At 39.3% G+C, this 26640-nt stretch overlaps 1 long non-coding RNA gene across 1 annotated transcript in view; it reads left to right on the forward strand.

The window, feature by feature from the left end:
- Positions 1-21924, forward strand: part of LOC112948892 — a 36766-nt gene extending 14842 nt beyond the window's left edge. Inside the window, exons 2-3 of the long non-coding RNA XR_003249721.1 lie at positions 9988-10107; positions 21887-21924. This is a non-coding gene — a long non-coding RNA (uncharacterized LOC112948892). The remainder of the gene's footprint in view (positions 1-9987; positions 10108-21886) is intronic.
- Positions 21925-26640: the final 4716 nt, after the last annotated feature.

The following is a 26640-nucleotide window of genomic DNA, read 5'->3' on the forward strand; positions in this document are numbered from 1 at the left end:
TGCCAATGGGAAGTGTTTATCTGAACTAATGAATGTGAAGAACCTGAAGAACTGAAATCTTCATTTATCCTATAGATAGATAATGATGAAAATATTAGCATACAAATGCAGCTTTTATGCTTTTGGCACTTAAAAACAAACAAACAAAACCCTCCATGGGCAAATATTGCTAATTTTAGGCTTTATTTCTGGTAGTGTCCATCTATGGTCTTTTTTTATTTCTTCTCTTTAGGTACCCATGTGCAAGATTGCTGTTTTGCCAGTAATCTTAGTCCTACTTGAAAGTTCTGCTTTCTTTAGTTGACTTTCTTATGTTGACAGGGATATATCATGAAAGTAAAATTGATCCTTTGAGTGTGTGTTCTTTATAAGAAAGAAGAAAAATTTTAACAAAAAGGCCACCTACATGCAACTACCATGCCATCTTGGATTCATTTATTGAATTATTATCAAAAAAGTGATGCAGAGCATATATTGGTAAGATGTAAGAGTTGGGATTTCATTCTTAGTAGGAGAAGCAGAACTCAAAAAGACTATAAAAATGAGGATGATGCTCAACCTTCTTATTTAACTTCAGTTTCAGGTGCTCTTGAGCTCATAAACTTTTAAAACTCCAGAAAAAAAAAAAATTAAATGCCTGAAAACTATGCCTGGGTGTTGGTCTTCTATGAAAATGTACATTACAGGCTATACCCTAATATTTACGTTTCACTTGCCCACTTTTTGGGGGAAAAGCTCTGTTATTAGCAGCCAAGGGACATAGCTTAGATAGTTCCAGTAGTTTTGCTGGGACAAACTTGGCTTGAGCCTGGAACAGTGTGCGAGGGAACCACAAGGCCAAACTGGAGCCCCTCCGTTGCTGTTTTATTGCTTAACTGAGGCAGGCTGCGAGGCTCCTGCCCTGTCAAAGCATCTTGCTCCTAGGCTGCTCTTTGAGGCATGAAGCGAGCCCTGTCTGCCAACAAGCCGGGCATGTTGAGCCTTCATCTCTTTAGTTCTGAGTATCCTTTGTCTAGAAAGTTCCCTGAAAGATTAAATTCAGTTGGGTACTATGACCTAAAGAAAGAGGAAGACAGTATACTCTCAAAGCCCAGAATAGCAGTTTAGCTTTCAGATCTCACTGTGTTCTGTGTTATGGTTGTTTTCCTGCTTTGTGCAGAAACTTGTTTGTGGTGTTTGGGGAGGGGAAAAAAAAAGGATCTGCTGACGAAGATATCATGATTTATGTCAGTGGGTAGCAGTTGGAAACGCAAGACTTTATATTTTTAAGTTATCTCTGAACCAAATGTTGCCTACTTCAGATGTAAAAATGGTAAAATGATAGCATTCCTTCATGAATCTCCTGATCATGCTTGGTAATGTCAGGAGTGGCTTGTGTCTGTTTCTGTGCCATTTAGCTTTCTTTGAAAATATAGTTAGACTGTGCTTTTATTTTATTTTTTTAACTGGAGTTTTATGTATTTTATTAGTTTTTCAGTGGGAGGGGCGGAGCAAAGGAGTGATCAGCAACACGAAGAGACCCTTGTTTTGGTGAGGTAAAGTGGGCTGGACTGCTAATGTAGCTTGCTTCTAGTCTTACCACTCTAGCATGCCCTCTGTGCAAAGCATAAGCCTCCAAAGAGTTAAAAGTGTTTGTTTCACAGGAAATTGGAAGAAATTTATGTGCGCAAGTGAAACTGAAAGGTCGAATGTGTGACTCATATCTATTGACAGATGGAATGAGCATAACATAAGAAGACAGTGACTAGAAAACAAGCAGGTTGTGTGAAAGTATTTTTAGAGACTAATTTCTACCCAGCTGTGTCTTCTATGAATGGAAGAAGTTTGTCAAAGTTACCTAGAAGTTGCCTAATATCTACCTAGTGAAAATTGATTATGCCAATATGGTTCAAATAGATACCTCATCCCTTGGGATGAAAACAGAATTAACATTTTTTAAGAGACTCTACCTGAGATGAAAGAAAACATGACTTAAGACAACATATAAGTTCCTATTACTTCTCCTTAACTTTTACATACCCGCTTAGTCTACCTTGGTTCCTCTATTGACTCCCACTTTTGTGCTCTCTTCCCCCCTCAACCTATCTCTTTTACAGCTTAAAATATCAGAACGTACCCAACTTGCTCGTTATATAATAGTGAGTCACACTTTCATTGACTTCAACTTTTCCTGGTATTTCTTTCTTCATCTCTTTTTATGTTGGGTAGGTTGAGATTTAACTGTGTGGAGTTAACCTACTATGTTGTAGGTTTTTAAGTAGGTTTCATCAATGAAAATGATGTTGACACTGCCTCTATATAATTTATTTTGGAATATGAGCATGAAGAACTGGCAATGTTTCATGAGATCCATGCAAAATGATGGTAATCTCTAAAGATCTGTAATCCTATATGATATTTGGTAAAATTTTTTTGCAAAAGTTATGCAAAATAAATGGAGGCAGGAGCCAGCTAGCAAGCTACGTGCAAGGAGCTGTGTGCCTATTAAGAAGAAGGGCTTGAACATCCTTGCAGCAAAACACATATATTACTTGTCTTATGTGTTTTGTAGACTATGGGGTTTATTTCCAAGGCAACAAACTCGCAATAGAATTTAACAATTGCAGTCTATTCTGTTGTTGCCTGATACACTTTTGCAGCAGAATATGATATAAATATCCGAAATCAAAATACTATACCAAATGTATTGATGAGTGACAATCTTGTGGTAAAAGTTAATTTGTTTCCTTCTTTTGGGGCCTCTGTTCTAATTCAGATGAAAGGGTGCTTAGTATTTTACTGTGAACTGCAGATGAAGCTGTGGCATGTGGTAGTGGGTCTTCGCCCAGCCTGTGGAGCTCTTTTCTCTCACTCCAAGATGTTGGGTTGTTTTAATGGTCCAAGAAGCAGAGGTACTTCAAAATATTTTCCCTTGCATCCTGAATAAGAGTAAGGTTCCAATTCCCAGATGTCCTGCTCTGTAGCCATTGGAGCAATGCAAATGCCATGCACTGCCAGCTGGTTAACAGTGTGGAAGAGGAGGGATGAGAACTATTTCTTTGCCTCAAATGGGAGTATCTCGGCAGTGTCAAAATCTGTTTTTTTTTTTTTTAAATTATCATTTATTTTAGAATCTCTATAGGTGTAAGCAGCTGCTAAAGCATCATTTTGCATTTGTATACTGCTTTTCATTGGAATTAGCATGACATAATACGTAATACAAAGAGAAAAAAGTGATATTCTCCTTTACAAAACATGAAATATGTGTTAAATTGATGTACAGATTCACTGATGTACAGAATCACTGAGTAACAATGTAAGTGGGGATAGATAAAAATCCTTGTGTTAATATGGCACATTGCTGTAATTAATATATTCTCAGCACTATTCTCCTGGCATGAAGCAGGATCTATAAAGGTGAAGAGAGTAAGTAACTTACTCATTAGAGTGGGTAGTAGGGAGCAGCAGTAAAAGGGCATGTGCTGTAGGAGCCAGATATCCTTCTGAAGTCAGCCTATGGGCATAGTGTACCCTGTTGTCTGTAATCCTTCCTCATCCTGCATCTCAGCTCTGTATTAAGGCACCCCTCTTCCTGGAACTCCTCCAAATAGTTGCAGTATCATGTCCTGCTTAGAAGGAAAAGTGCAGAGAGAAAGGAGGAAAAAAGCATCTCTTGCAAATAGTCCGAGAGTATCAGCTAAAGGTAGTGGGTACCTAAGGTTTTGACTTGTTTTGTGTGTATTTCTTTTTTCAGTTGATTCAAGAGGAATGATGCTGCTAGTACATAGTAGAATACTCAGCCTAGCTTCATAGCTCTTGATCAAAGAGTGGTCCAGTACTTGACATAAATCAGTGCTATTTCTGTGCTGTGGGGAAATTCTTCCTGATTGAAGCTGTTGATGAGATATAGATTATTAGGGCTTACATACTTATTTTCCTCCATGTTTGTGTGATCATTAAGGACACATGCAGAAAAGAGTAGCTGTCTGTAGTATTATTTTCTGTTCTTTGCCAAGGCTTTCAAAGTTTTGTATGTCTTGAAATCATGTGTATGTAAAGTTTTATCAAATTTAAAATATTTCATTTGCTTTAATTTCAGTGATTCTACAAAACAGTTGAGAAGTAGATTCTAATATTATTGCAAAATTCAGTGTGGAGAAGTTTATTAGTAAGTTGTTTTTTATATCTAAGACAGTAAAAAGGTAGTTCCTAGATGCGCAAGAGGAAAATATGATTCTGACTTGATCTCTCTGTTTAAGAGACCTCGTGGCTGGCAGAAATGCTTGACTGTTCATTGCCACTAAGTTTACTTCAAACTAATTTGCTTTTGATTCTTAATCTCTTCACTTTTGCAAAATTTGATAGATTGTTCCTGATACTAATATCTGCGATACTTATGTCGTTAAAGTATGCATTCAGAGGACATCCTGCCTCTAAATTAAAAGCACATCTCAGAAGATGATTACATCTCAGCTAGTTTTGAAAACCAATTCTTTCTTTCTCCTTTTAGTTGAAAGGCAAATAAGTATTTTGTTGGGGGAGGAATGAAGTCTTACATAGCTGCTGAAGCAGTGGGCCTTCCAAATTTGAGCTATGCCTCTTGCATTATTTGTGAAATGGACAAGGAAAAGATTGAGATGAACCAAATGAGTGTACATTCATCTCTACATTCCTGTGAAAGGAATGAAGTCTGATAACCAGAAATAAGTGGACTCAAACTGTGCATGCAGTTGCTGATGAGCTTGGCTGTCTTGTGAACAGGCATCTTCCAGGTGCTGTGGGGCGCTTCTTTCCCCTTTTCTCCCCAGCACAATGAATTAAATAGTTATGTGCGAATTTTTGCTCTTCTAGCTGGAAGTCTGGTAGCAGACTTGCATACATGCCAGGGAGTACACACAGCACTGCGAGTTTTGTGAAAACAGCAGTAGAAATACTGAAATTAAAATTTAATAAGTCCTCTCACTTTGTACAATGACTTGTCTTCAAGATTCCATTACAGCTACTGAAAACTTCACAATCAGAGTATTATTATAGAGGTAACACAAGCTCCTACACACTCCTTGGAGAATTTTTAGTCTGCTGCAGCTCTTACAAATGGTTGTGGGGCGGGAGGGGAAGACTTGCTTTGGAAGGCTGCCCAGTTAATGGGGTAGCCAGGATATGCTTGTGTTAACCAGGCCTAGGTAGACGTACAAGTAGCCTGCTACATAGGTGAAGGTCATGGGTGCAGAGGTTGTATGCATGTTAGAGAAATTATGTGGATTCCCATTTGCCTTGCTCATCAAAGAGGATGGTGCAATGCATGGATGAGCATCATTAAACTGAAGATTTTTCTGTGTCTAATTAGTTTGTTTATGCTTTTCTCAGGCCTTACCAGCTGCTGGTGTGGGAGTAGCACTGCATGCTAATAGTAATTCTCTTAAACTGTGATATTGCCTTCAGTGAGTTTTATATGATCGTTTGCTTAGCTGTACATAAAGTATTATTTGGGGTATTAGAGTGAGTTTGGGGTGAGGGTGGAAGAGAAGCCTTCAATTTTCTGTAAACCCACCACTAAACCCTAATTACTATGAATTATGGCATTGAAGGAGACTCTAGTCCTACCACAAGCTGCTTGTCTGGGTACTCTCTTTACTCTGTGTGTTAAAATAGGAGTTGCTAGCCCACCCCGTTTTGTAGTTCACCTGCATTTATTAAAAAAAAAAAAAAAAAAAAAAAAAAACTGGGGAGGGAGACAGAGGTCAAAAGACCTCTCCACATGTGTTGGTTTAATAAGTAATTTGATCCTGTTTTTATTTGGTAGGCTGGAATTAGCGCCCTGCTTATCAATGGGCAGAGCTCAGCACTTTGAGAGAAAAGTGTCTTGGAGCAGCCGAAGGAGGTGAGGAGCATGGAAGAGGGAGGTGCTCCGTGCAGAGAAACCTCCTGCTGTGCTGCTGGGACTCCCAGCCATTTCAAAGACTATCCAGTTGCACACCTTGATCTTTTATCTTATAATTTTGCTTTTCTTCCTGAAGCAGGAATGGTGATTTAAATAGGCAGAGCAGAAGAACCATAAGGACCTTATTTAGGAGTAGTAGAATAAGAGTAGGGAAAAGCTGGCTTTCTTAAAGGAGAATTTCAAACTGCTAGCTCTTCTGCTGGAAATGCTCTAATGTCTTTGTAATTGTGTTCCAATTCTTTGAGTTCTCCCAGAGCTTTTTGGTTTGGTTTTCTATGAAGTTCATTTGACACTTACAGGGGGCTGGAAGGGAGATGGCATACCAGTATTTGCAAAAGAGAATGTCAGCTCTTATAGGGTCATTAAACAGCACTCTGAATATGTTGATCTCTTCAGTTTGTTCATCTCTACAGCAGCTGGCTAGTATGCACTTTGCCTCTTAGGAAGAAACAGCAAAACTGTTATTGGGATTGAGGGGAACTGGTGCTGCCCAAATGGGTAAATGATAGTTCTTATTACCCAAATTGCCCCAGATATCTGAGAGAAAGGGGAAAAATAATAGGCTGTAATATTGTGAATCCAAGATTCAGAACCAGTAATAATTGCTCTCACGATGCACACCCTGACCAGTCTTTTAACTACTACATAATGCTTCTACTAGTGCTAGAAAAGATGTATGAAGAAGCTTAAAGGTAGCTGCTTCTTATTCCAACTTAAAACAAAGCTGAGAGAAGCAGGAAACACTAGCGAAAAATGAAAATGAGTGAATGTAACCACTGCTGTGCTCAGGACTGGTCCTCCTGCTGAAAGGCTCAGTCCAGCTGGTAGCAGTCTGACTGTTGTGTTGTGTGACCTGGCTATTGAAAGATGTAACTGCTGCTGTGCTATCACGGAGTAGTGTGGGCTGCTGCACTGTACTGCCCTCAACTTCTGCTTCGAATAGTTCCTGAGGTGGTCGGATTAAAAAAGGTGAATTATTTCACATGCTCAATAAAGAGAGCGGACAGTTTCAAGTGTTTTTTCCTGAGGACGGAGGAAATAGACCTGGGAATGAGCTGTCTGTCTTCTGCCTCCTTCCACCTCACACTTGGAGACTTCCCCAAGGCCTGTCCTTCCTCAGAGGCCGAGCGTCTGCTCCCAGCCATGCAAAGCAGTCCTAACCTGCAAGATGAACTGTTTCTGACTGTACTTAGGGAAAGGATCAACATTCCTCCTAGCTGTGTCTCTTGGTATGTTTTTCCTTCACATCATATGGTGCATCATTTTACTATCTTCTCACTTGCCAAGTTAGCTTCAATGGAGTATAAGGCATCTTGAGTACAGTGCATGTTCAGTAGTTGCAGTCTCCTCAGATGTTTGCAAAAAACTTTTCACAATGCTTTCAATGAGCTGCATCATGGATTTCCATGGCCCTATCCTGGAAAATTCTGAGCCTTGGCCAGCTTAGGGATGTTAGTAGTTGGTAGTGAGAAACACCAATGGCTTTTCAGAACGGTGCAGAAAGACTGATAAGAAAATATGAATCCATATTACTGGGTTTTATATTATGAACAAACGTAAAATCCAGGTACATGCATGCAGTATTCACTGAACAAGGCTGTAATAATAACCTGCAAGTTATTAATCTGTGAAATGGAGCCTCCCTTTGCTTTTAATGAAAGACACTGAAAGAAATTAATTCAATCTAAAATCACCATGCATGTTATGAGAATGAAAGCAGACATCAGTGGTTTCTTATAACATCTTCTATAACAGAAGACCCTTAGTTACAGCAGTAAATATGCTGCTTGCCTGATAGGTCTGTATGTCTGCTATTTTTTCCTTAATATTTATTTTAAGTGAACATATTCATTTAATTGGAAATGCCAAGTGAGTAATGTATACCTACATGGAGAATACACAACTTGATCATTCTGTTATATGTTATATTCTGATTTATGATCTGTGCACAGATTCTAATGTTCAAATAAGACTAAGAAATATATAATTTATTGACAATAATTGTGAGTGTTTTGGAGATCTAGAGCTTGTCAGAAAATAGCTGTCTTCCAGGTATTAATGAAAACAAAGAATATAATGGTGCATTTGTTAGTAAGCCATACACAGAGTCTGAAACTAACTGGTTTGGAAAAGTACCATACTGTTTATAGTAATAAGGGCAAGGAAGTGCCAGAGGAAACACTCCTGTGGCTTAATCAATGATCAGCACATGAACATAAGTCAAAAATTGTCTAAAATTGCTCCAAATGAGGAATAACTGACGTCAAGAGCTTGCTTGACTTCTTACCAGCTTCACACTCTGGTTGCCTGGAGTGTCAGAAGTAATAACAGAGCATTTGTTAGCAGTCTTTGACAAACAATTTTTTTTTTTTGTATTTGCATTTCATTTAATTTATTTACAGCACAGTTACGGATGCTCTCAGAGGGCAGAACTGTGATATGCCAGTCAATACATATATTGTTAGTATCAACAGCTAATAAAGCAAGGAGCAAGTAATCATGTGGTGTTAACATGGAACTGCAGTTCCCTACTGGAAGCCACAAATAACTTTTGGTCAGTAACCAGTTTCCTTATGTGAACAGAATGGCACAGGTACAGGCCACATTCCCTGCGTTCAGCCCTGTTTGTGCCTTCAGGCAAAGAATGTTCAGCAAAGTCTTCTGTGTGTCAGGCGAGTGGATGGTGTCAGGGTAGCGCCCGTGGGGTCTGTGACAGGAATGGAGATGCTGAAGTAGGGGGCAAGTGGGTTGTCACAGCAAAGATGCTTCGGTTTTGCACGCATGCGAGTGCTGTATTGATACTTCAGGGTGCCCCAGAACTTTATGTGCCTGCTCTAAAGCATACTGGGAAAGGATATTCCTGAGAATAACAGAGGAAAAATTCAATTCTCTGTGTTTTTAGACTCTTACCTTCCATGGAAACATAAATTTGAGCTCCGAGTCAGGAAACAGATGATTCCATGAAACTTTCCTGGCTACTACTCCTTCATGTGGCTACATCCCTGATGTTTAAGACTGTCATTTTATTTTTCTCTTCAAAGTTTTTAAAAGCAAGTCTGAAGTCCATCTTCTAGAAACATTATGCACAATAGGGAAAAAATTTGTCTTAAAGGAAAAATAAATGCGATTGTCTTTGTTTAAAAGTATTGTTTATGCAAGAGTGAGGAAGTTTTCCATTGAATCTGTTAAATGGAATTGGAATGCATTTAGAGGAACTAATCCGAATAAAGGAAGAGTGGATTGTATCACCCAGGGGTGAAAGTGCAATTGGTTTTGTTCCAACATCTCATCTATTTTCATGACTGATTTTCCTCATTAGCAGTGTATGGAAGCACGGGTCAAAGAGTGAGTGCTCAAGACTACATAGACCGAAAAAAAAAAAAAAAAAAAAAAAAAAAAAAGCTGACCTGCAAGGACCAAAAAAATACATCCTCCCATTGCATGAATAGATCCTGACATACTGTCTGTTGACTGAAAGAGAAGACCAAAAAGGAGGAGAGTATATGTGCTCCACTTGTTTTGTAAACTTCTCATACGAGACCTGGGAAGTTACCTGATCCTGCTGTGCTTCAGTTTTCCACTCCTTAGCAGTTTCTTCTGTTTTCAGCCTGCATATTTCAGTTTTGCTTCAAATATATCAAGTTTCCAAAGGGCAACAGGATCTTTAACTGTACAGATACAACACATACTTTGAAAGCTGCCTATTCTTTGTCAGGAATATAAAAGTCATCTGAAAAAACAGAGTATGCTCACACTTAACATGTTTTTTTCCCCTTAGCATATCACCTGTTACTTGAAATAGACTCAAACTGCTTAAAAAATACTGAGCATAAATGGATAATGCTTGGACTATTTTATTCATAAAACATTGAAAATGTGGAATAATTTATTCCAAATTCAAACGCTGTATAGTTGGAGTTTCTCTGCATCACTGATTTGGAGTGGAGTGTTACTGGAAATAATCAGCTAGCCTTTGGGGGTTTCAAGGCCAGTAAATGAGTAAACACCTGAAAAAAAAATTGCACGCAAGATTTATAGTTTACTTAATTTTGCTTTCTTTATTTCAGTTGTTATCATTGCCTAAGGCAAGAACCATAGATGAGAAGAGACCAACTACAGCTACAAATTCTTCAGCCAATTATCTGAATGAACGTGCTGCTTGCAGTCTTTCAACTGTACAGGTCCTGGTAGGTCTGCTACAGGCCTTTGTCTTGTTTTGTTTGAATACAGCTGAATCTGTTAGTTCATTTCTTGAGCAGTTGAGGATCTCCCAAACTAAAGTTCCATCCCTTTCCTCTGTCATGCTAACTCTTAGTCTCCAACTTTCCTGTTTTGGGAACAACTGTAAAGGGCCACGTAAGGGTCTTAAGTATATTTTTAAAGGGAGTGAGGGAGTTGCTTTTGAATAGAACATTGCTGGGATGCATCTGTTCAGCAGATAATTTTGCAGTGACTGACAGTCTCAATTAGAAATGTCTGGGCATGACTTAAAATTCAACCATATCCCATTCTATGTATAGGTGATTTATAGGATTTTAACACATGAAACCACTATACATACCCAAGCAAAATAAAAGATCCCTTTACTACATGATAATCAACAGTTTACAGTAATCTATAACTCCTTGGAGGTAGTGTCATTCACAGGTATTATTTACCCTCCCCTAGGAATAGAGGTTTTCCTGCCTTCCAGTCACTAGAGTTTGTTTTAATATTTAATGGAAGGAAAAAAAAAATACTGTAGAAGAGATGACTGCACATATTCTTGCTCCATGCAATAAGTCAGAACTCTTTTTATCTGTTTGTATGAGGGGAAAAATGGTGAATTGCTCTATTTTTCCACTAGAAGACCATATGGTTATACAATGGCCCCAAAACCTTTGTTTCTAGAAAAATGATGGCATCTGGAGTCTGTCTTTCTGTGAAAGCAGCCCATGGAGAAGTTAGTGAAAACTGAGTCCTCGCTTTTCAGCAGAGATTAGACAGGATTGTTCATTGTGACAGCTTTGTCTTTTGCCTTCTTTGGGCAAGGCTGAGGTTAACGGTCTATAAAGAGATTTGATTTCTTTGTTTATTTGCCTGTCTCAAAGGGAAAAAATGATGCCATTATTCTTTTTCGGCGCTTTTCTGCTTTATGCTTACTTGATGAGATTGAGATCTATATTTTTGTGCCAGTATAAATATTTACTAAGACTCTGCATATCTAATATGAAATACAGTAAAGGAGTATATATTATAGCTGGAGGTGTGTGCATCTCTTATGATGCAGGATGATGGTATCAGGCCCTGGTCCATAACAGTGGACCAGGCATGGTAAATTACTGGGTGTATGCCATTACATGGAGTACAGGCTGCTGTACTGACTGCTCAATATCTTACCTTTATTTAGAACAACTGGTTTATGGTCTGACTTATAGCTGAGTTCTCCACATGGTGCTAACTTGTGAATGTTTCTGCTGACCAATCTACTTTGCCACTTGGTTTAATGATTATGCTGGGTGACTTCTCAGTCTTGGGAGGTAACAGCTGCCTGACTGACAAGGGTGTCCTGACACCATCCAGGTGGAACTTCTGTGAAAGGGTTGTTTAGACAAGTGTCATTTTTCCTATGTACAAGTTCATTGTTTTTCAAGAATGTGTTTTATCTTCTTATGTAGGCTTCTCCCTACCTAAATAGGGAAGCGCACTTGAGCGCACTTGAATATAAGTTTAATCTTATTTCAAAGTAAGTGCCTACATCATCTAAAGCTTGCGTGCTATGAACTTCAGCTTGATAATGTAAATTCTAGATAAATAGATTAAATAGTCATACTGCTGGGAACCATACACAATCATAGAATCATAGAATGATTAAGGTTGGAAGGGACCTCAGAGGTCATCGAGTCCAACCCCCCTGCTCACACAGGATCACCTAGAGCACGTGGCACAGGGCTGCGTCCAAGCGGGTTTTAAAGATCTCCAAAGAAGGAGACTCCACAACCTCTCTGGGCAGCCTGTTCCAGGGCTCTGTCACCCTCACTGTCAAGAAATGTTTCCTTAAGTTCCTGTGGAACTTTTGGTGCCTTAGCTTGTGGCCGTTTCCTCTAGTCCTGTCGCTGGCCACCACTGAAAAGAGGCCACCCCCTCCTCCTCACTGCCTCCCTTGAGGTATTTATACACGCTGATCAGGTCCCCCCTCAGCCTCCTCTTCCCCAGGCTGAACAGGCCCAGCTCCCTCAGCCTTTGCTCATAGGGCAGATGTTCCAGGCCCCTGATCATCCTGGTAGCCCTGCGCTGGACTCTCTCCAGCAGCTCCACATCCCTCTGGTACTGGAGAGCCCAGAACTGGACACAGTCTCCAGATGTGGCCTCACCAGGGCTGAGTAGAGGGGGATGATCACTTCCCTCGACCTGCTGGAGACGCTCTTCTTAATGCACCCCAGGATCCCGTTGGCCTTCTTGGCCACCAGGGCACACTGCTGCCTCATGGTCAACTTATCGTCCCCCATGACACCCAGGTCCATCTCTACAGAGCTGCTCTCCACAATGTCAGTCCCCAGCCTGTCCTGGTGCCTGGGTTTATTCCTGCACAAGTGCAGGACCCTGCACTTGCCCCTGTTGAACTTCATGAGGTTTCTTACCGCCCAGTCGTCCAGTCTGTCCAGGTCCCTCTGGATGGCAGCACAGCCCTCAGGGCTATCAGCTACTCCTCCCAGTTTGCTATCATTGGCAGACTTGCTGAGGGAGCACTCCAGCCCTTCATCCAGGTCGTTAATGAATAAGTTGAACAGGACAAATATTGAAGAATTTGTTTCATAGTGCACCATTTTCCTTTTGACAGATGGGGGAATGAGGCGAAAGGGAAAAAAAAATAGCAAACTATATTTTAAAAAGCATCACTTCCCAGGGTTGTTTCTGCCATGTAACAAAGTGCAAGACTCTCAAAAATCTCTTTATGTGCTTATTTTTCTTAGTAATGTTTTTAAATTGAGCCATAAGGGGTTTGTTTCTGGTGGTTTTGGAGCAACCTGATGTCAGAACTGGGAACTCCTTGTTCCAGGTCTATTTTTTTCCTTTAAATCTTCACTTATTTCTATATTGCTCATTTAGGCAGAGTAATGACATATGTGTATGAATCTAGAAAGAATGCTTGGAGAAACTGGGGCTTACAGTGATGTTCAGCTCCTGGGGAAAGTTCTTGTGGAAAGTGTCTGTTTCCCATTGCATCCTTTGCTTTGTACCCAACCATCGTGTCCTTGCAAATACTGCAGCCTGTGTGCTGAATGAATTATTAAAAGCAAAATCTGGCCACGCTAATATCAGGCAAAAATCCCTCGAACTTCGGTGGAACCAGGGAGTATCACCCTGGGACTGGTAACCATGCAGATAGAGTGCCGGTAGGTAAGAGGGAGCGCACCTGTGGGGTAAAGATTTGTTTGGTTTATAAAATATGCCTGAAATAGGTTTTCTCACTGTGGCTAAAGAGAGCTGCCTTTAACTTTCCAGCTTGCTTGTACCACTTCATAATGAAATATGGAATCTTAAGCTCGCTACATGTTACTGAAATGTCTGTAATATTCCAAAGTGAAAAACGGAGAAGTTATGTAGGCATAGTTTCTGATGTAGCCAAAAAGCACACAGTCACAGAAAAGCAGGTTTATTAGCAGTCTGTCTCACACTGCATGTTGCTTGGGTGAGGGGAGCTAACAGCAAAGATGGTGTAATCTTACAAGCTGACTAGGGAAAATTACAGAATCCCTTCTGAATAAACAACCCTAGAAATGCGTTTTATATACTTTTTTTGTCTTTACTAAAAAGATTAAAGTTAATCAAAACCTTGGAGATTAAATAATTAAACCTGTAGATAACCACAGTTCTTTATTGCTAATTAGTCATAGTGAGGTGCCATTTTCATAGGATGCAGAGTCCCTAAATTTAGCTGTGGAATATTACATTGATCACACACAAAAAAACATCATTGATTCTCTGGGGAAAGGTTGGACGTCAGTATGTGCGTTTTGGCTCAGACCACCTTTCACCTCTTAAGGGGGGGAGGTTCAGGAGATTTTTATCCTTGCTGCACATAGCAACAAATTGTGAATTGCCATCCTTAACCCTTTGAACATTTGCAGCATCTTAGCAGGATGATTCATACATACTCAGTTACCTTGCATTCATGTCCTGTATTGGATCTGAAATCCTTACACCAAAAGTGCTGCATTTCTGTGCTCTGCTGCTCTGTCAATCTTTTAATATATGTATACAAGTTTAAATATTTAATAGGTACTGAAGCCAGTACGGCATAGCTGAGGAAAGCCATAATGCTGTACCCTCATACCATGACACTTCTTTTCCTTAAATGACTTGTAACCTTTGTAGATAAAACTCTAAAATTAACCCTGATAAAATGGATAATGCTGTATTTCACTTTTCCTGTTTGCATTTACCAAGACAGTGAGTTGAATTAAAACACAGTGCAGAATATTTTTATTGCTGTGTAGGTCTTTGCGGTTTTTCAATGCTGCTCAGATTTTTGTCAGCAGTAACTAGTTAAAGGTAACAGGCATGCATCCAGAAATTCCTGAATTTTAATGTTCATCTATCCTAATCAACTGATGAAATATTACCCATGATCTAGGAAAAAAAAAAAGACTAATTTAAAATACAAATAGATAATTTGTGCAACTGTTCAACTAATAAATTAGGCCTAAATACTATGATTGTTTTTGTACTTAGGGATGGTATACATCCGAACGGTGAAAATTATCGGTGTACACACATGCAATTAAATGACTTTTTAGAAGGGACATCTGCGTGCTTAAAATTGCACTTCTAAAGTACTTCTAGGATTATATGTAAACAAAACTACAAATTATGTTTTGAAAGAAAAACAGAACAAAATATATTTATAATCAAAAGTATTATTATTTAGAGTTGATAGATGAAGAATGTAGGGAAAAAACATGTAATTTTTGCCTGTCTGTAGTGTGAAATTTCAAGTTGGCCTGTCCTGGGTTCAGAAGAAACTTCTTTCCTTCCCATTCTATTTTGCTCATGGGAAATTCCTGGCAGCTTAAGTGCCTAATATTTTACCTGCTTAAAAATGCTTCTGCAAACTCAAGGAGCTTCCAGTAGTTCAGATGAGCTTTCAACAAGGATCTAAACAGGCTGCTGTTTAACAAAAGTAATGTTTTGATGTTCAATACCACTTAATTTTGCTTTGTTCTTCTCAATGTGAAAAAGCATCTACACTAACTCATTATTTGTTGGAAGAAGAACAAAAGTAAAAAACCTGTCAGTTCAAACATCTGTTTTTCCACATATCAGTGACGTAAGCAGAGTATTTTGTTTCTGAATTGAGGGCCGGCCAGAGTTCTGTGCAATGTGATTTAGTTGGGCTTAGTTTTATTTTGCAGCAACTCGGGCTCCTAAAGGCTGTGAGGACTGCAGAGACAGGCTGTGCAGTGCTGAAAGGAGAGAATGCCTTGGGCTGGCTTGAGCAGCCTCCGCTGCTCTTGGGGAGAGCGTGACAGCAAGAGAGATCGCAGGGCATGCTCACATAAAGCTCTCGCGTACAGGCAGGTAGGCAACCTCTGTACTGGCAAGTATACGGTAAGGGACAGCTCTACAGAGTGAAACTGCTGCTGCTGAGGGCCTGCTGCCGCCACTCAGCAGGTCCAGACTTCAGACCAGCTCTGGAAGTGCAACTTCTAGTTGAGATTCATCTGAAAAGATCTGCGAGACCACTCCGCTGCCTGAACCGCAGCACGCTCGGGGAGAACGATCAGTCACCTGAGAACAAGCGTGTGCTAAACCAACGACAGACCTTCGCTTTCGGGGGGTCGGACCCAGGATGTGAATCGGGGTTGCTCTTTTGCCTGTTTGAAATACCCACAGCACTGAATGAATACAGGGAATGTCCATACTGAGGGATTCCCCTTTCATTTTTACAATTTCCCTGTTATACAGGAGTCAAGAGAGCTACTTATTGTACTACAGTAGCTATGTGCAATTTTGTTCAATTTATAGACAGGACAAAATTGGTGAAGCAATTGAGCAGAATAAGAGGAAAAAATGGAAAACTTAAGATCTTAAGGTTTTTTTTGTTTGGTTCTTCCATGATATTGTGGACTGTTTCTTCCAACAATTCAGCTGATATTCAGTTGATGTGATACAATACAGACAGGTTCTTTTGAGTGACAGTTTTAACAAGTGAGTAAAAGTAAAAATGTGAAGTCTGACTTTTGCAGTTTGAGCACTCCAAGAACAAAAATGTCCAATGAAAGACTGTTCAGTTGAAAGCGGGAGAGTCTGAGGAATTAGAAGAGGGAACAGGCAAGAATAAAAATAACGTTTTCACTGCTGCCTTATCTTTAACAGTGACACGAGTAGCTGGAGAGACAGTCAAATGTTCCCCTCCCCCTGCTCTCCCAAAGTCTCCAAATGTGCCAATGCCGGAGCGCTTTCCTGAGCTCTTCCAGTTTGCTTGGGTGTTCTTTTATACTTTGTGAGATACTAGAGGATGTAAGAGATTTTGAAATGACAAATGCTGTAGCTAAAAGTTGTAACCGCTACAAGGGTTTTCATGCTCCTGCTTTCTTTTTTGCCCCGTTTTTGCACAATGGCACAACTTCTCTGTGCGAGGTGTAAAAGGTGCCCCTTATCCAGCCTATCACTCTCCCATTGGAATATGTCCCTGAGAGTTCAGACGTGGGAATTTGAACTCTCTTAATGTAAAGAAAGGTCCGAGTTCATCAGCAGTGGAAAAAAGAGTCAAGTTTAGGGCACTGCTGGCGAAACTCATAGCTCAATTATCAGTAGTAGTTTTATGTGAACTAGAAACCAGCTGCTTTAAGAAAGATTCAGTGAAATGCAGAAAGGCAGACTAAACATTTATTTGATAGAGTTGTTTTTATCTAGAGGATGTATATGCATCCATTACACATGACTGCAAAGGCTGAACTGTCCCTTTTAAAACACTCCATCTGCAGTACGTCAAAAATAGTAATGTCCTGTACGCGCTTACATTCTTGGCAAGAAAGTAACACCTTAATTTCTTTTACAGTAAATATATAGCTATATTGCACAGTGACATGTAGAACAGATGTTTCTAAAAATGCAAAGAAATTCCAGTCTGTTCATGTTGATGTGAAAGTCTTTGAAAACAAAATTAGTTAGCCAATGCAGCCATGGAAGCAGTATGAATATTAAAGAGTCAACCAATTCAACACCTTTTATTAATGGGGATGGCCATGACATCTTCAAATAAAAAGAGTGTATTTCAGATTCCCTATAGAAACAAAAAAGCGTTCCTTTACAAAGTTTTCAAAGTGCCGGACCATTCTTATATTCAGTGTTCCAGCATAACAAGCTTGACTCATCGCCAGATGACACATCAAGCGCAGAGAATTTGAAAAAGTGCTGCTTAACCTCACTAAAAAAATTATAGTTTTGAGAACAGGAAAGAAGGAAAATTGCTTTCTGATCCTTGACTCCACAATGCTCAAAAAGGGTAATGAATGTTCTGATAAGACATACTTCATTGGACAAATAAATCTGGTTTGAACTGACAATGTTATGTAAAGGGATGTCCAAGACTGTTTAGAAATCATTTTGAAGCATAAGAATAGCATACAAACTGAAGTCTATCGGGAAACTAGAAATTCAATTTGTCTGTGCAATAATTTTTTGCTTTTTTATCTTGGAAAACTTTTAGTCTTTAGTTTAACAAATATTTTACCTAACTGGTCAACTCCTATTGTAACAATTTATTATGAATGTGAAAGGGCATGTTTTAATGACAAAAATGGTGATTAATTGCATCTAAATTTTACTTAACCTGTAAATCAGATTAGATAGAGATTTGAGAACTTTGAATTTTCAACTTAAACCTTTCAGAGGCTGCCAAATGGACTCTCCCTATTAATTGTAGGGAGTTACTCCCTACAATTGTAGGAGTTACTAGTCTGCTTCCATCTTAAATTAATTAGCACCTAGTTGCCATCAAGTCATATGATGTAAGTATCCATAAGCCATACGCTTGTATGTATCCATAAGTACCTTGCAGAACGTACTTATTTTTCCCCTTCACCAAGTCAAGGTGTTTCAAGGGATGCAGAGGAGTTGTAAGTGGTGCAGAGGTTATTGGTTTGGGAATCGGCACGTTCACGAAATAAATTTTTCACTTAGTTGCAATACTGTTCTGAAACTTCAGCCATGACAGAGAACTTGACGCGAGTCTCCTGTTTATCCATACTGGTCTAGTGCAGATACTTTGCAATTTGAAGGCTTCATTTTGTTTCTCTTCCTCATATTCTGTATTTTTGTATGCCTGAGACAGACTTGACTAACACAAGGAGGTTACTGGGGAAAGGTTATTTCATATCGTAATTCAAATAATAAAAATCTGTTTGAACCTAAATAACTGGGATATGAGAGAAAAAGATTAATCTGTTAATCTGAGTTAGCAACAATTATTTTCAGAACTCATTGCACTTGCCTGTTCTGCCTCTGTGTGCTTGTTTCAGTTAAATGTTTCAGCTAAAATACCTTTTTTTCCCCACCTTTTCATATTTTCCCCCCTGTCCTGCAGAGAACAAGTTTGTTGCCTTTACTCTGATGAAATTAATTTCTTATAATACAAAACATAGAAAACATTAACCAAAATTAAACTGATGTATAATACATAGTGACGTGTAAAGTAGAGCTGAATGGTGGTGGAAAATTTTTAAAAGTGCAGCTTCTCAGAAGAGAGATTTTTTTTTTTTTTTTTTTTTTTTTAAATCCTCCCAGGTCAGCCTTTCTCTTGTTTTACTGCATTTGAAAAGCATCAAATATGAGCTATACAGAGTGTGGCTGCTAGAGCTGTTGCTGGTGAGAAATAGTTTTGTGGGTGATAAGCTCAAGTACTGGCTGAATTTCATGCCTGTTTTTTAGATTAATGGGCACAAAATGTCACTTTTGCAGGATTCAAAAGAACAAAGGAGGCATTGCAATTTTTTGGCTAGGCAATCTATGCTGTAAGTATACAAATGAAGGTGCTAACTCCTGCATCTGGGGTCGACAGAGATGGCTGTTGCATGGAGCTTGTTGCATGCTTGCCAGTAAGGATAGGTAGCTCACGAGGGCATATTTTACAGCACATCATTTTTTTTCCCATATTTTTTGGCTTGTTCTGCATGGGGAGAATAATTCTTTGTTGCTAACTAATAGCAACAAAAGCCTATTTATAACTCCCCACCCTTTCTTCCCACTGCCAGCTCAGTAATAGCTAGAATGGAGGACAGATGGCTTAAATATTTTAATTTGAGGTATTTGTAAGAAAATCAATAGTGAGTGAAAAAAGAATGGCATATAGGATGAAGCATTTTAGCCCCATCTTCCTCCTTGATATAACCATGTTAGATCAGTTGGTGCATTGTCCTGATTAGGTAGTTGTGAACATTATCATAGTGTTATTAAAGATACCATTGATTTTTTGGTAAAAAATTTCAGATTTTTTAGCTGTAGCTTGGGGAAAGGAAAAAAAAGTGAAAGATGATGCTGTATGTGTTTATTTATTTATTTTCATGGGCTACACTTACAGCTAGACTATTGCAGTGCAATCTGTGGCAAATTGTTCCAAAAATAGCCAATCGAACTTAAAAATAAATAAAATAAACACAACCCCAAACGATATTTTGCACACTCTATCATCCTCAGATCTATGATGTCAAGAATGAGAATTCCTTCTGTCCAGCAATCTGCTGTCTTACATATCATGTATGGGTCTGGGTTAGTTAGAAAATGAGAGATGCAGCAGGTTATGATCTCTGGCTTGATTCAGTTGCTTAAAAATAGTTTTCTGCCATTTGCAAATGCAGCGTGGGGTCTGAGCCAGCTGCATGGGAGCCAGCACATGGGATCTATGGGAACCTGCGACCTTCTGGGCGAAGAGCTCGAGGACACTGGGAATATCATAGGCCATGTCCAGAGGCATTAGGTACCTGTGAAATACATTGAACCTGATGTTCTCAAGGTTTGAATGATTTCATGGTTTGAATCTCAAACACCTTTCAGAATTGAAGAGACAGCTTCAGGCTTACTTCTCCAAGGACCTTGGGTAAAGCTCCTTGTGTCGGTCTGCAGAGTGGAAATGCTGCATCAACTTCATATCGTTTTTTCCTAAGATGACAGATGTGTATTAAAGTAAATATAAGCTATTGCAATTAGATGATCTACTAGGGATTAGTAATTTTTCTGACAAAGCTAAATCTTTATTGTGAATAGACAGGTCTCAGGAAAAGAAAAAGGAGTCTGTATTTTGCAAAATATTTCATTTTTAGCATAATTTCTTGTTCAGCCCTCTTATTCCCTTCCCCCAGGCCCCCCCCAAATGTGTGTAAGATGTTCAAAGATATAAATATGGGTGACATATTTAGGTTTTAAGAAGCTTTTCTACTTGGTTAGATAGTGAATGGATTGGTATATGAAAACATAAAGCAGATATGCAGGGGTTGGGGAGCGATTATGCACAGGAATACTGAGGAAACCATTCTAAGAAATAGAATAGTAGCTAAGAAATCTGTGTGTTGCTTATGAGCTTCTTGGGAAGAAAAAGGTTCCCTTGTTCCGGGTGGGGGGAAAAAAAGGGTTTTACCAGCGAGGTGCTGCCTGTTTTAAGAGACACAAGAGTTTCTACTCTTAATTTTTCAGCAGATGATGTAAGCACAGCACACACAATCATCCGTTCGGGAGGTCTCCTCCACTTAGCGCAGTCTGACAGCATTAAACAAGGCCTGGAAGTGTTTGAATTTTCTTCACACTAGCTGAGCAAACTGACAAAACATTAAGCATCACAAGTGTTAACACTATTTGTTTACGATGAAATACTAGGTTTTGCTGCAGGGGTAGAAAATAGCAGTAGTGATCTATCACATGGTACAGCTAAAGAAACTCTTGGGAGATGTACAGAAACACTAGCATGACAATGCTCGGCAAAGAAAGATTTTTCAGCCAGCTGCTTGCTTCTACATTTGTCATGTACGTGTAGTAGCTTTCTGCGTCTTCATAAAAGCAGGCGCTTGCAGAGGCCTGCTGGCTGTAGTATGGCTGGTTGGAATACCACTGTAGATAAATAAAATGGATTATTATTAAAAATGAAGGCGGTTGCTGTAGGTGTCTGGGTGATGTTTCTAGCACTGCATGGATCTGCATGGGTGGTAACAGTGGCAAAAATCTATATTTGACAGAGGAGAAAGAAGGACGAAAACCTTTGTTATTTCCTTAGCACTTTGTGTAAGACAGATGGCTTCAAACAAATGAGTATTTACTTGCACATGCCAAGCATACTTTAATATGTTAGCCACAACCCAAAAGAAAAAAAAACTGCCTTGACTCCTTAAAATACTGGCTTTCACAACAATTCTCAATGTTTATTTTCTTCTCCTTTCTACTTTGTGAAGTTAAAAAAAAAAAAGAAAAAAAAAAAAGGGGGGGGTGTAGAGGGGGGCGAGGCCGGTGCGGGGGCGGCGGCGCTGGGGCGGCCCCGCGCACATGCGCGGCGGCGGCGGCAGCGGCGGCGGCAGCGGCAGCGGCGGCAGCCGAGCTGCCTGGGCGCCGCGGCGGCCGGGGGCTCCAGCGGCCCGAGCGAGTGGCGCAGATGCGCGGGTGGGAATTGCGCCCTGGTTAATTGTGTGTCTGGAGATGGAGCTTGATGCCTGGTTTTGGGTACTGACATTTTCAAATGTTAACCTTTGCCTGGAAATTATTCCATGCTAAATCTGTTCAATTAAGAAAATATTCTCTCCAAATATCTGTCACATTCAACAGAACCAACATTGATGCAGTGCCCTATATTCCAATTATTTCTCATATTTTTGAATTTCTCTAAGCTGCAAGAACAACTTTGTAACTGTCTTAGAAATTGATATTTATCTTTTTTTTTTTTTTTTTTTTTTTTTTTTTTTTTTTTTTTTGTCTGTCTGTTAAACGTCTGATAAAATGCAGGGGAGATCTTCACAACCGGCTTGGACGCAGCCCTGTGCCACGGGCTCTAGGTGACCCTGCGTGTGCAGGTGATCTCTAAAGCGCCTCTCCAACCTTAAGGATCCTGTAATTCCATTTTTTCAGGAAATCCTGAATAAGAAAACTTGAAAAGCAGAATATATTAAGATGATATGTCATTAAGGAAGGCGTATAAGAACAATCCTGTTTTTAAAGATGAAATAGTAAATTAAGCTGTCACAGCTACGAAACATATCCATGTAGGCACAAGAGATAAGGTCAGCAAAGAAAGTTGTGTGATAGATATATGTATTTGTCATGTTAAGAAGATACATTCAAAACAGTAGTTGATTTTATGCCTGTGCTTTTAATCTGTTTCTTTTATACAATTGTTGCAAAGTTATGTCCTTTTAAGGAGAAGGGAATTCCATATTTAACTTTCTGCTGTCTACAGGTTAATAATTTGACATTCTCTTGGACACTGGGTAGGTTAAGACTTCGTACCTCCCACACTCTCCTTTAAATCACTTTCATTGTAAGAAAACAGAATATTCTAAAACATTGAAATTTCAAACAAAAATATATGCCAAATAATAAATGGTTTACCATCTTTTCTGGCAATACATTAATATGCTAGGTAAATAAGGTTAAATTGCACTTTTTTATTTTTATATTACAGTAGTCAGTTTTCTTTCCCAAAGGCAGTCATCTATCCACACTCATACATACTTCTATTGCACAATACAAATTTAAGAATACAGAAAAAATAATTATATAATTATATATATTTATATATATATTTTTATTATATAATATACATATATATAATTATATATATATATATTTTCCTGTTATGGAAATGTAGGTTTGATTCCTTTCTTTTGGGGCGCCACATCTTCTGGGAAACAACCCTTTACAGATGGGAGACAATTTTCTCCTGTGCAGTATCACAGACAGACACACACACACACACCCCCCACTCGAGGAATGGAGTTCGCCCCTTCAGAGCTGGAGAACAGCACACATCTTATTTTTGCTCCTGTGCTGTCCGTACCTCCCAGTAGTGATTGTTCTTTGCATGCAGAAGGTACCTCTCATCTGGCCGTGTGTAGAAGGCAGCTGTGCTTTTCACAGTGTGGATCACGAGGCTGTGTAAGCAGAGGCTCGCCCGTGGTGGGTGAGCAGGCCTGTATTCGCCGTCACGGGAAGGATGAACAATTCTGCTGAACTGCTAACCTGAAATAATTCTTCCCCAAGTGCAGCTCTGATCCAGTGCTGCTGGTCTTCTGCCCAGGGCGGTGTCAGTATGGCCAGGAAACTGGACAGAAGTGTTGGGAAAGAAGCAGATCACTAGTTTATGTTTACAGCATTGCAAACCTTCCTTTTGGACTTGCTTATGCTTATATTCTTTTCTTACATAAAAAGATTGGGCTGGGAGGGGAGCTGGAAACACATTGCATTTTGGTAGGTTTACAAGAAAAACATGTGCTTGATAGGATTTACCTGCTTCCCTGTCATGTTAATGTTTTCAGAGTAAACGTAGATAAAATTGCATGGAATACACTGCTTGAAATCATTCTTATGGCTATGGTCTTCCTCAGGCAAAATAGGTCTTTGGCACTGTGAGCTCACAGCAGGCTGGAACTGGAGACGGGATTTCTTTTCGGAATCACCTTAGTCACGCCTTGACTTCCACAAGAAATTGTGGGAGCAAAGCCATAATTGAAACATAGTGTGATGAAACATCTCCTGGGTTATCAGATCTAAAACCTGCTGTTGCAGATGCTTACAACATCTGGATCAATTTAATCAATGCAACCCCCATCTTTAAATATGTTTGCTCCCACTAGGAATCATTTCCAGACTGTCATGCCTTTGATGCAAAGCAAGCTTCTTTTTAAACTAATTTATAGACAACTTGTTTCTGTTGAAGCACTGATTTTTTACATAGCTTGGCTAATTCTGGCTCATTTCTTTTCTCTGATGTGTTTCTAGGGAACAGGATTCTTTACCTTACTTGCACCCCTTCATTCTGTTGAGCAAAGATTAATCTTTTTTATATTATTATTCTATGAAGTCTTTTCTGTCTATGCTTCGGTAAAGGTAATGCTAAAGGTAAAAGGTATGCTTCTACCTTTTATTAGCGGTAGATAAATCCATGGCTCATTTCAGGTGAGATTTTGTTTTGAAACTCTCATGTTCAATATATCTGGGCAGTGCTGATAAAGCATGGAATTGCATTCCTTCCCCTTTTCAGTAAACACTCAGCAAGTGATTGGTCTGTTCTTGCAAATGCTGATGCTGGCATAAAGGATGATACTTACTGCTATCAGTTAAAATTATTTCCACTCCCTGATACAAAGCATATACTTAAGTGCATAAGCTGAATACTGTGTAACCTGTAATTTGAATCATAAGCCTTTTCAAAAAAAACCTTATGGACATAAAGCTGTAGCTTCAAGATGCCATTATAGGTCATGTCCCTCTGTATTATTTGCACTGAGGAATAATTTGCTTGCCCCACAGATAATGTTGATTGGTCTCAAGAGGAATTTTATAAGAGAAAAGAGAATCTTCTACTGGTAGCATGATGGGGATTCTCATTATAGTATCTAGGTATAAATAAATCTTTTTATAATCACTACAACAGAATGGCCTGAAGAGAGAGAATGGGTTTGAACTACAAAATGTTTATAAGGAGTTAACTCATGACACGAAAAAGGGCAAAATTTGATGGTTTGACTATGGGTAATTCTGCCTGTTTAAAAGGGTTTTGGCAGCTGGATGGAATTACTATTTTTGGTCCTTTATAAATGCCAACACAATGAGAACTGCTTAAGTTGACTGTGTAGTAAAAAGGAGACGTTGTTTTGAACATGTAACTATATCAAATGTAGATTTAAAAAATAATAATCTGTGGGGGAAATGTGCAGGGCCAGTCTTATATCAGGATTTAGGCCTTTTATCCTTTCTGAGGCAAATCTAATGCAAAACAGTTTGGAAACGAGCCTTGCTGTTGAGGCTGCTGAAAATGATTCAATAGCAAATAATTCATGTTCTTTTGAAACTCAAATGCTGTCTCTGCCTAATATGCCATTTGGACATGGCAATGCACCATATCTCACACAAGACTTAATTAGAAAATGGCATTTTACTTTGAATTTTACCTGCTCTGTCTAGACATACCGATTAGATTTCCCATCCTCTGAGGTATTTTTGACTGCTAGTGATCTAATGTAAACAACGAGAAATACTTACTTACCTCTGTGAACCCGTGGGCACTAGCTGCATTATAGCTGATACTCATCAGAAATGCTAAAAAGCCTGACAGGAGTTCACCTGCTGCGAGTCACCAGCTAAGGAATGACAATAGTGTGTGTGTTTTCTCTTAGGAGAAAACTTAAGGCCTTCTAATGCTGTATTATCATCTACTTATTGCTCACTTTGAGTCCTTTGTTAGGCTATTGACTTTTTTTTAGGATCAAATGCGCCTTTCAACAGCTTCCTTAAAAGCTAGTCAAACACAGCTTTGTTTAGGAGTTTCCACAAATAAAGGTTAAATCAACTGGCGAAGCAGCAAGATTTTCATATCTATCGAGTTATATTCTAGTAAAGAGAGGGACTAGCCCCTCAGCTTGTATAGGTAGGAAACCTTTCAAGATGCAGCAGTGGGTCTGAGCTGTCAAATGCGGAAAATGATGAAGAACAGACGTGTGCAGGCACATGTGGAATGCAGCTTCTCAGAGGAACATAAGGACAGCAGTCTCACTCTGGTGCAAGCGGTAAGGGTCTGGTTTATTTTTGTAAGTAAATTTTGAAGGATCAGGCAGAAAATCAATTGCTGGCGTAAGAACATAACAGTTGCTCACGTGATACATTTTCTTCAGAAAATGTGGAAACCTGTGTGCAGTCTGTACTATTCACTTGCAAACTAGTCTCTCTCCCAGTTACATTTAACATTAATTGATTTGCAATATCCATTTGGTTTTAGAAAATGATGTCGTCAATACTTGAAATAGTGACCGTGGTGCTAACTTTGTCCTCTTTGACCAATAAAGCTCAGTTTCCTCCCTCTAATTCTAGTGTTGTGTTTGGCTGCTCTTTAGAACACATTCATACATCAATGAAACCGTCCTGCATTCTGGTATGAAGACTACCAGGAGCTGTATGTGCTATGAAGAGAGTTTGGTCTCTTCTGCAGCCTGAACCATGGTTAATTCTGGCCTATGGTCCCACCTCCCCGAAATCTGCATCCTGGGGAAGTCTTATGTTTCAATTGCTATTTGGATCTTTGTAGAGGATTGTCAGCAAATTAGAAGATTAAATTTCACGTCTGGAATTTGTTACCCTTGGTCACTGCACTCGCTCCGCCTGCTCCTCAGTCAGGAAGGGCGGCTGGCTCTGTGCACAGCTCTGTAGGATACAGCTTTGCTGTAACTTGTTTGTTCTTCGTGTGCAGACTGTTCTGCTGAGCTCCTCTCCCACCACTGTCAATATGGAAATAGTGTGTCTAGTCTCCTTTTGGCTTCCCTGGAAGCCGCCTTTTTGAGTTTTAGGAAGAACAGAACACTGCCAGAGGGAGCAATTTTATGGAGCTTTACAGAACATATTAATTTATATGATTGATTATTTTGGTCACAGAAAATAAAGATTTAGATTGAATCAGTCTTTAGAGACAATTTATTTAATGTAATTCAATTATTCTGACTGCTATGAACAATTAACAGGGTTTTAACTTCAGTTTAACCTCTGCTCAG

The sequence above is a fragment of the Nothoprocta perdicaria genome, unplaced genomic scaffold (genome assembly GCF_003342845.1).
Source record: "Nothoprocta perdicaria isolate Ctin4 unplaced genomic scaffold, notPer1 scaffold_28, whole genome shotgun sequence".
NCBI classification, from domain to species: Eukaryota; Metazoa; Chordata; class Aves; order Tinamiformes; family Tinamidae; genus Nothoprocta; species Nothoprocta perdicaria.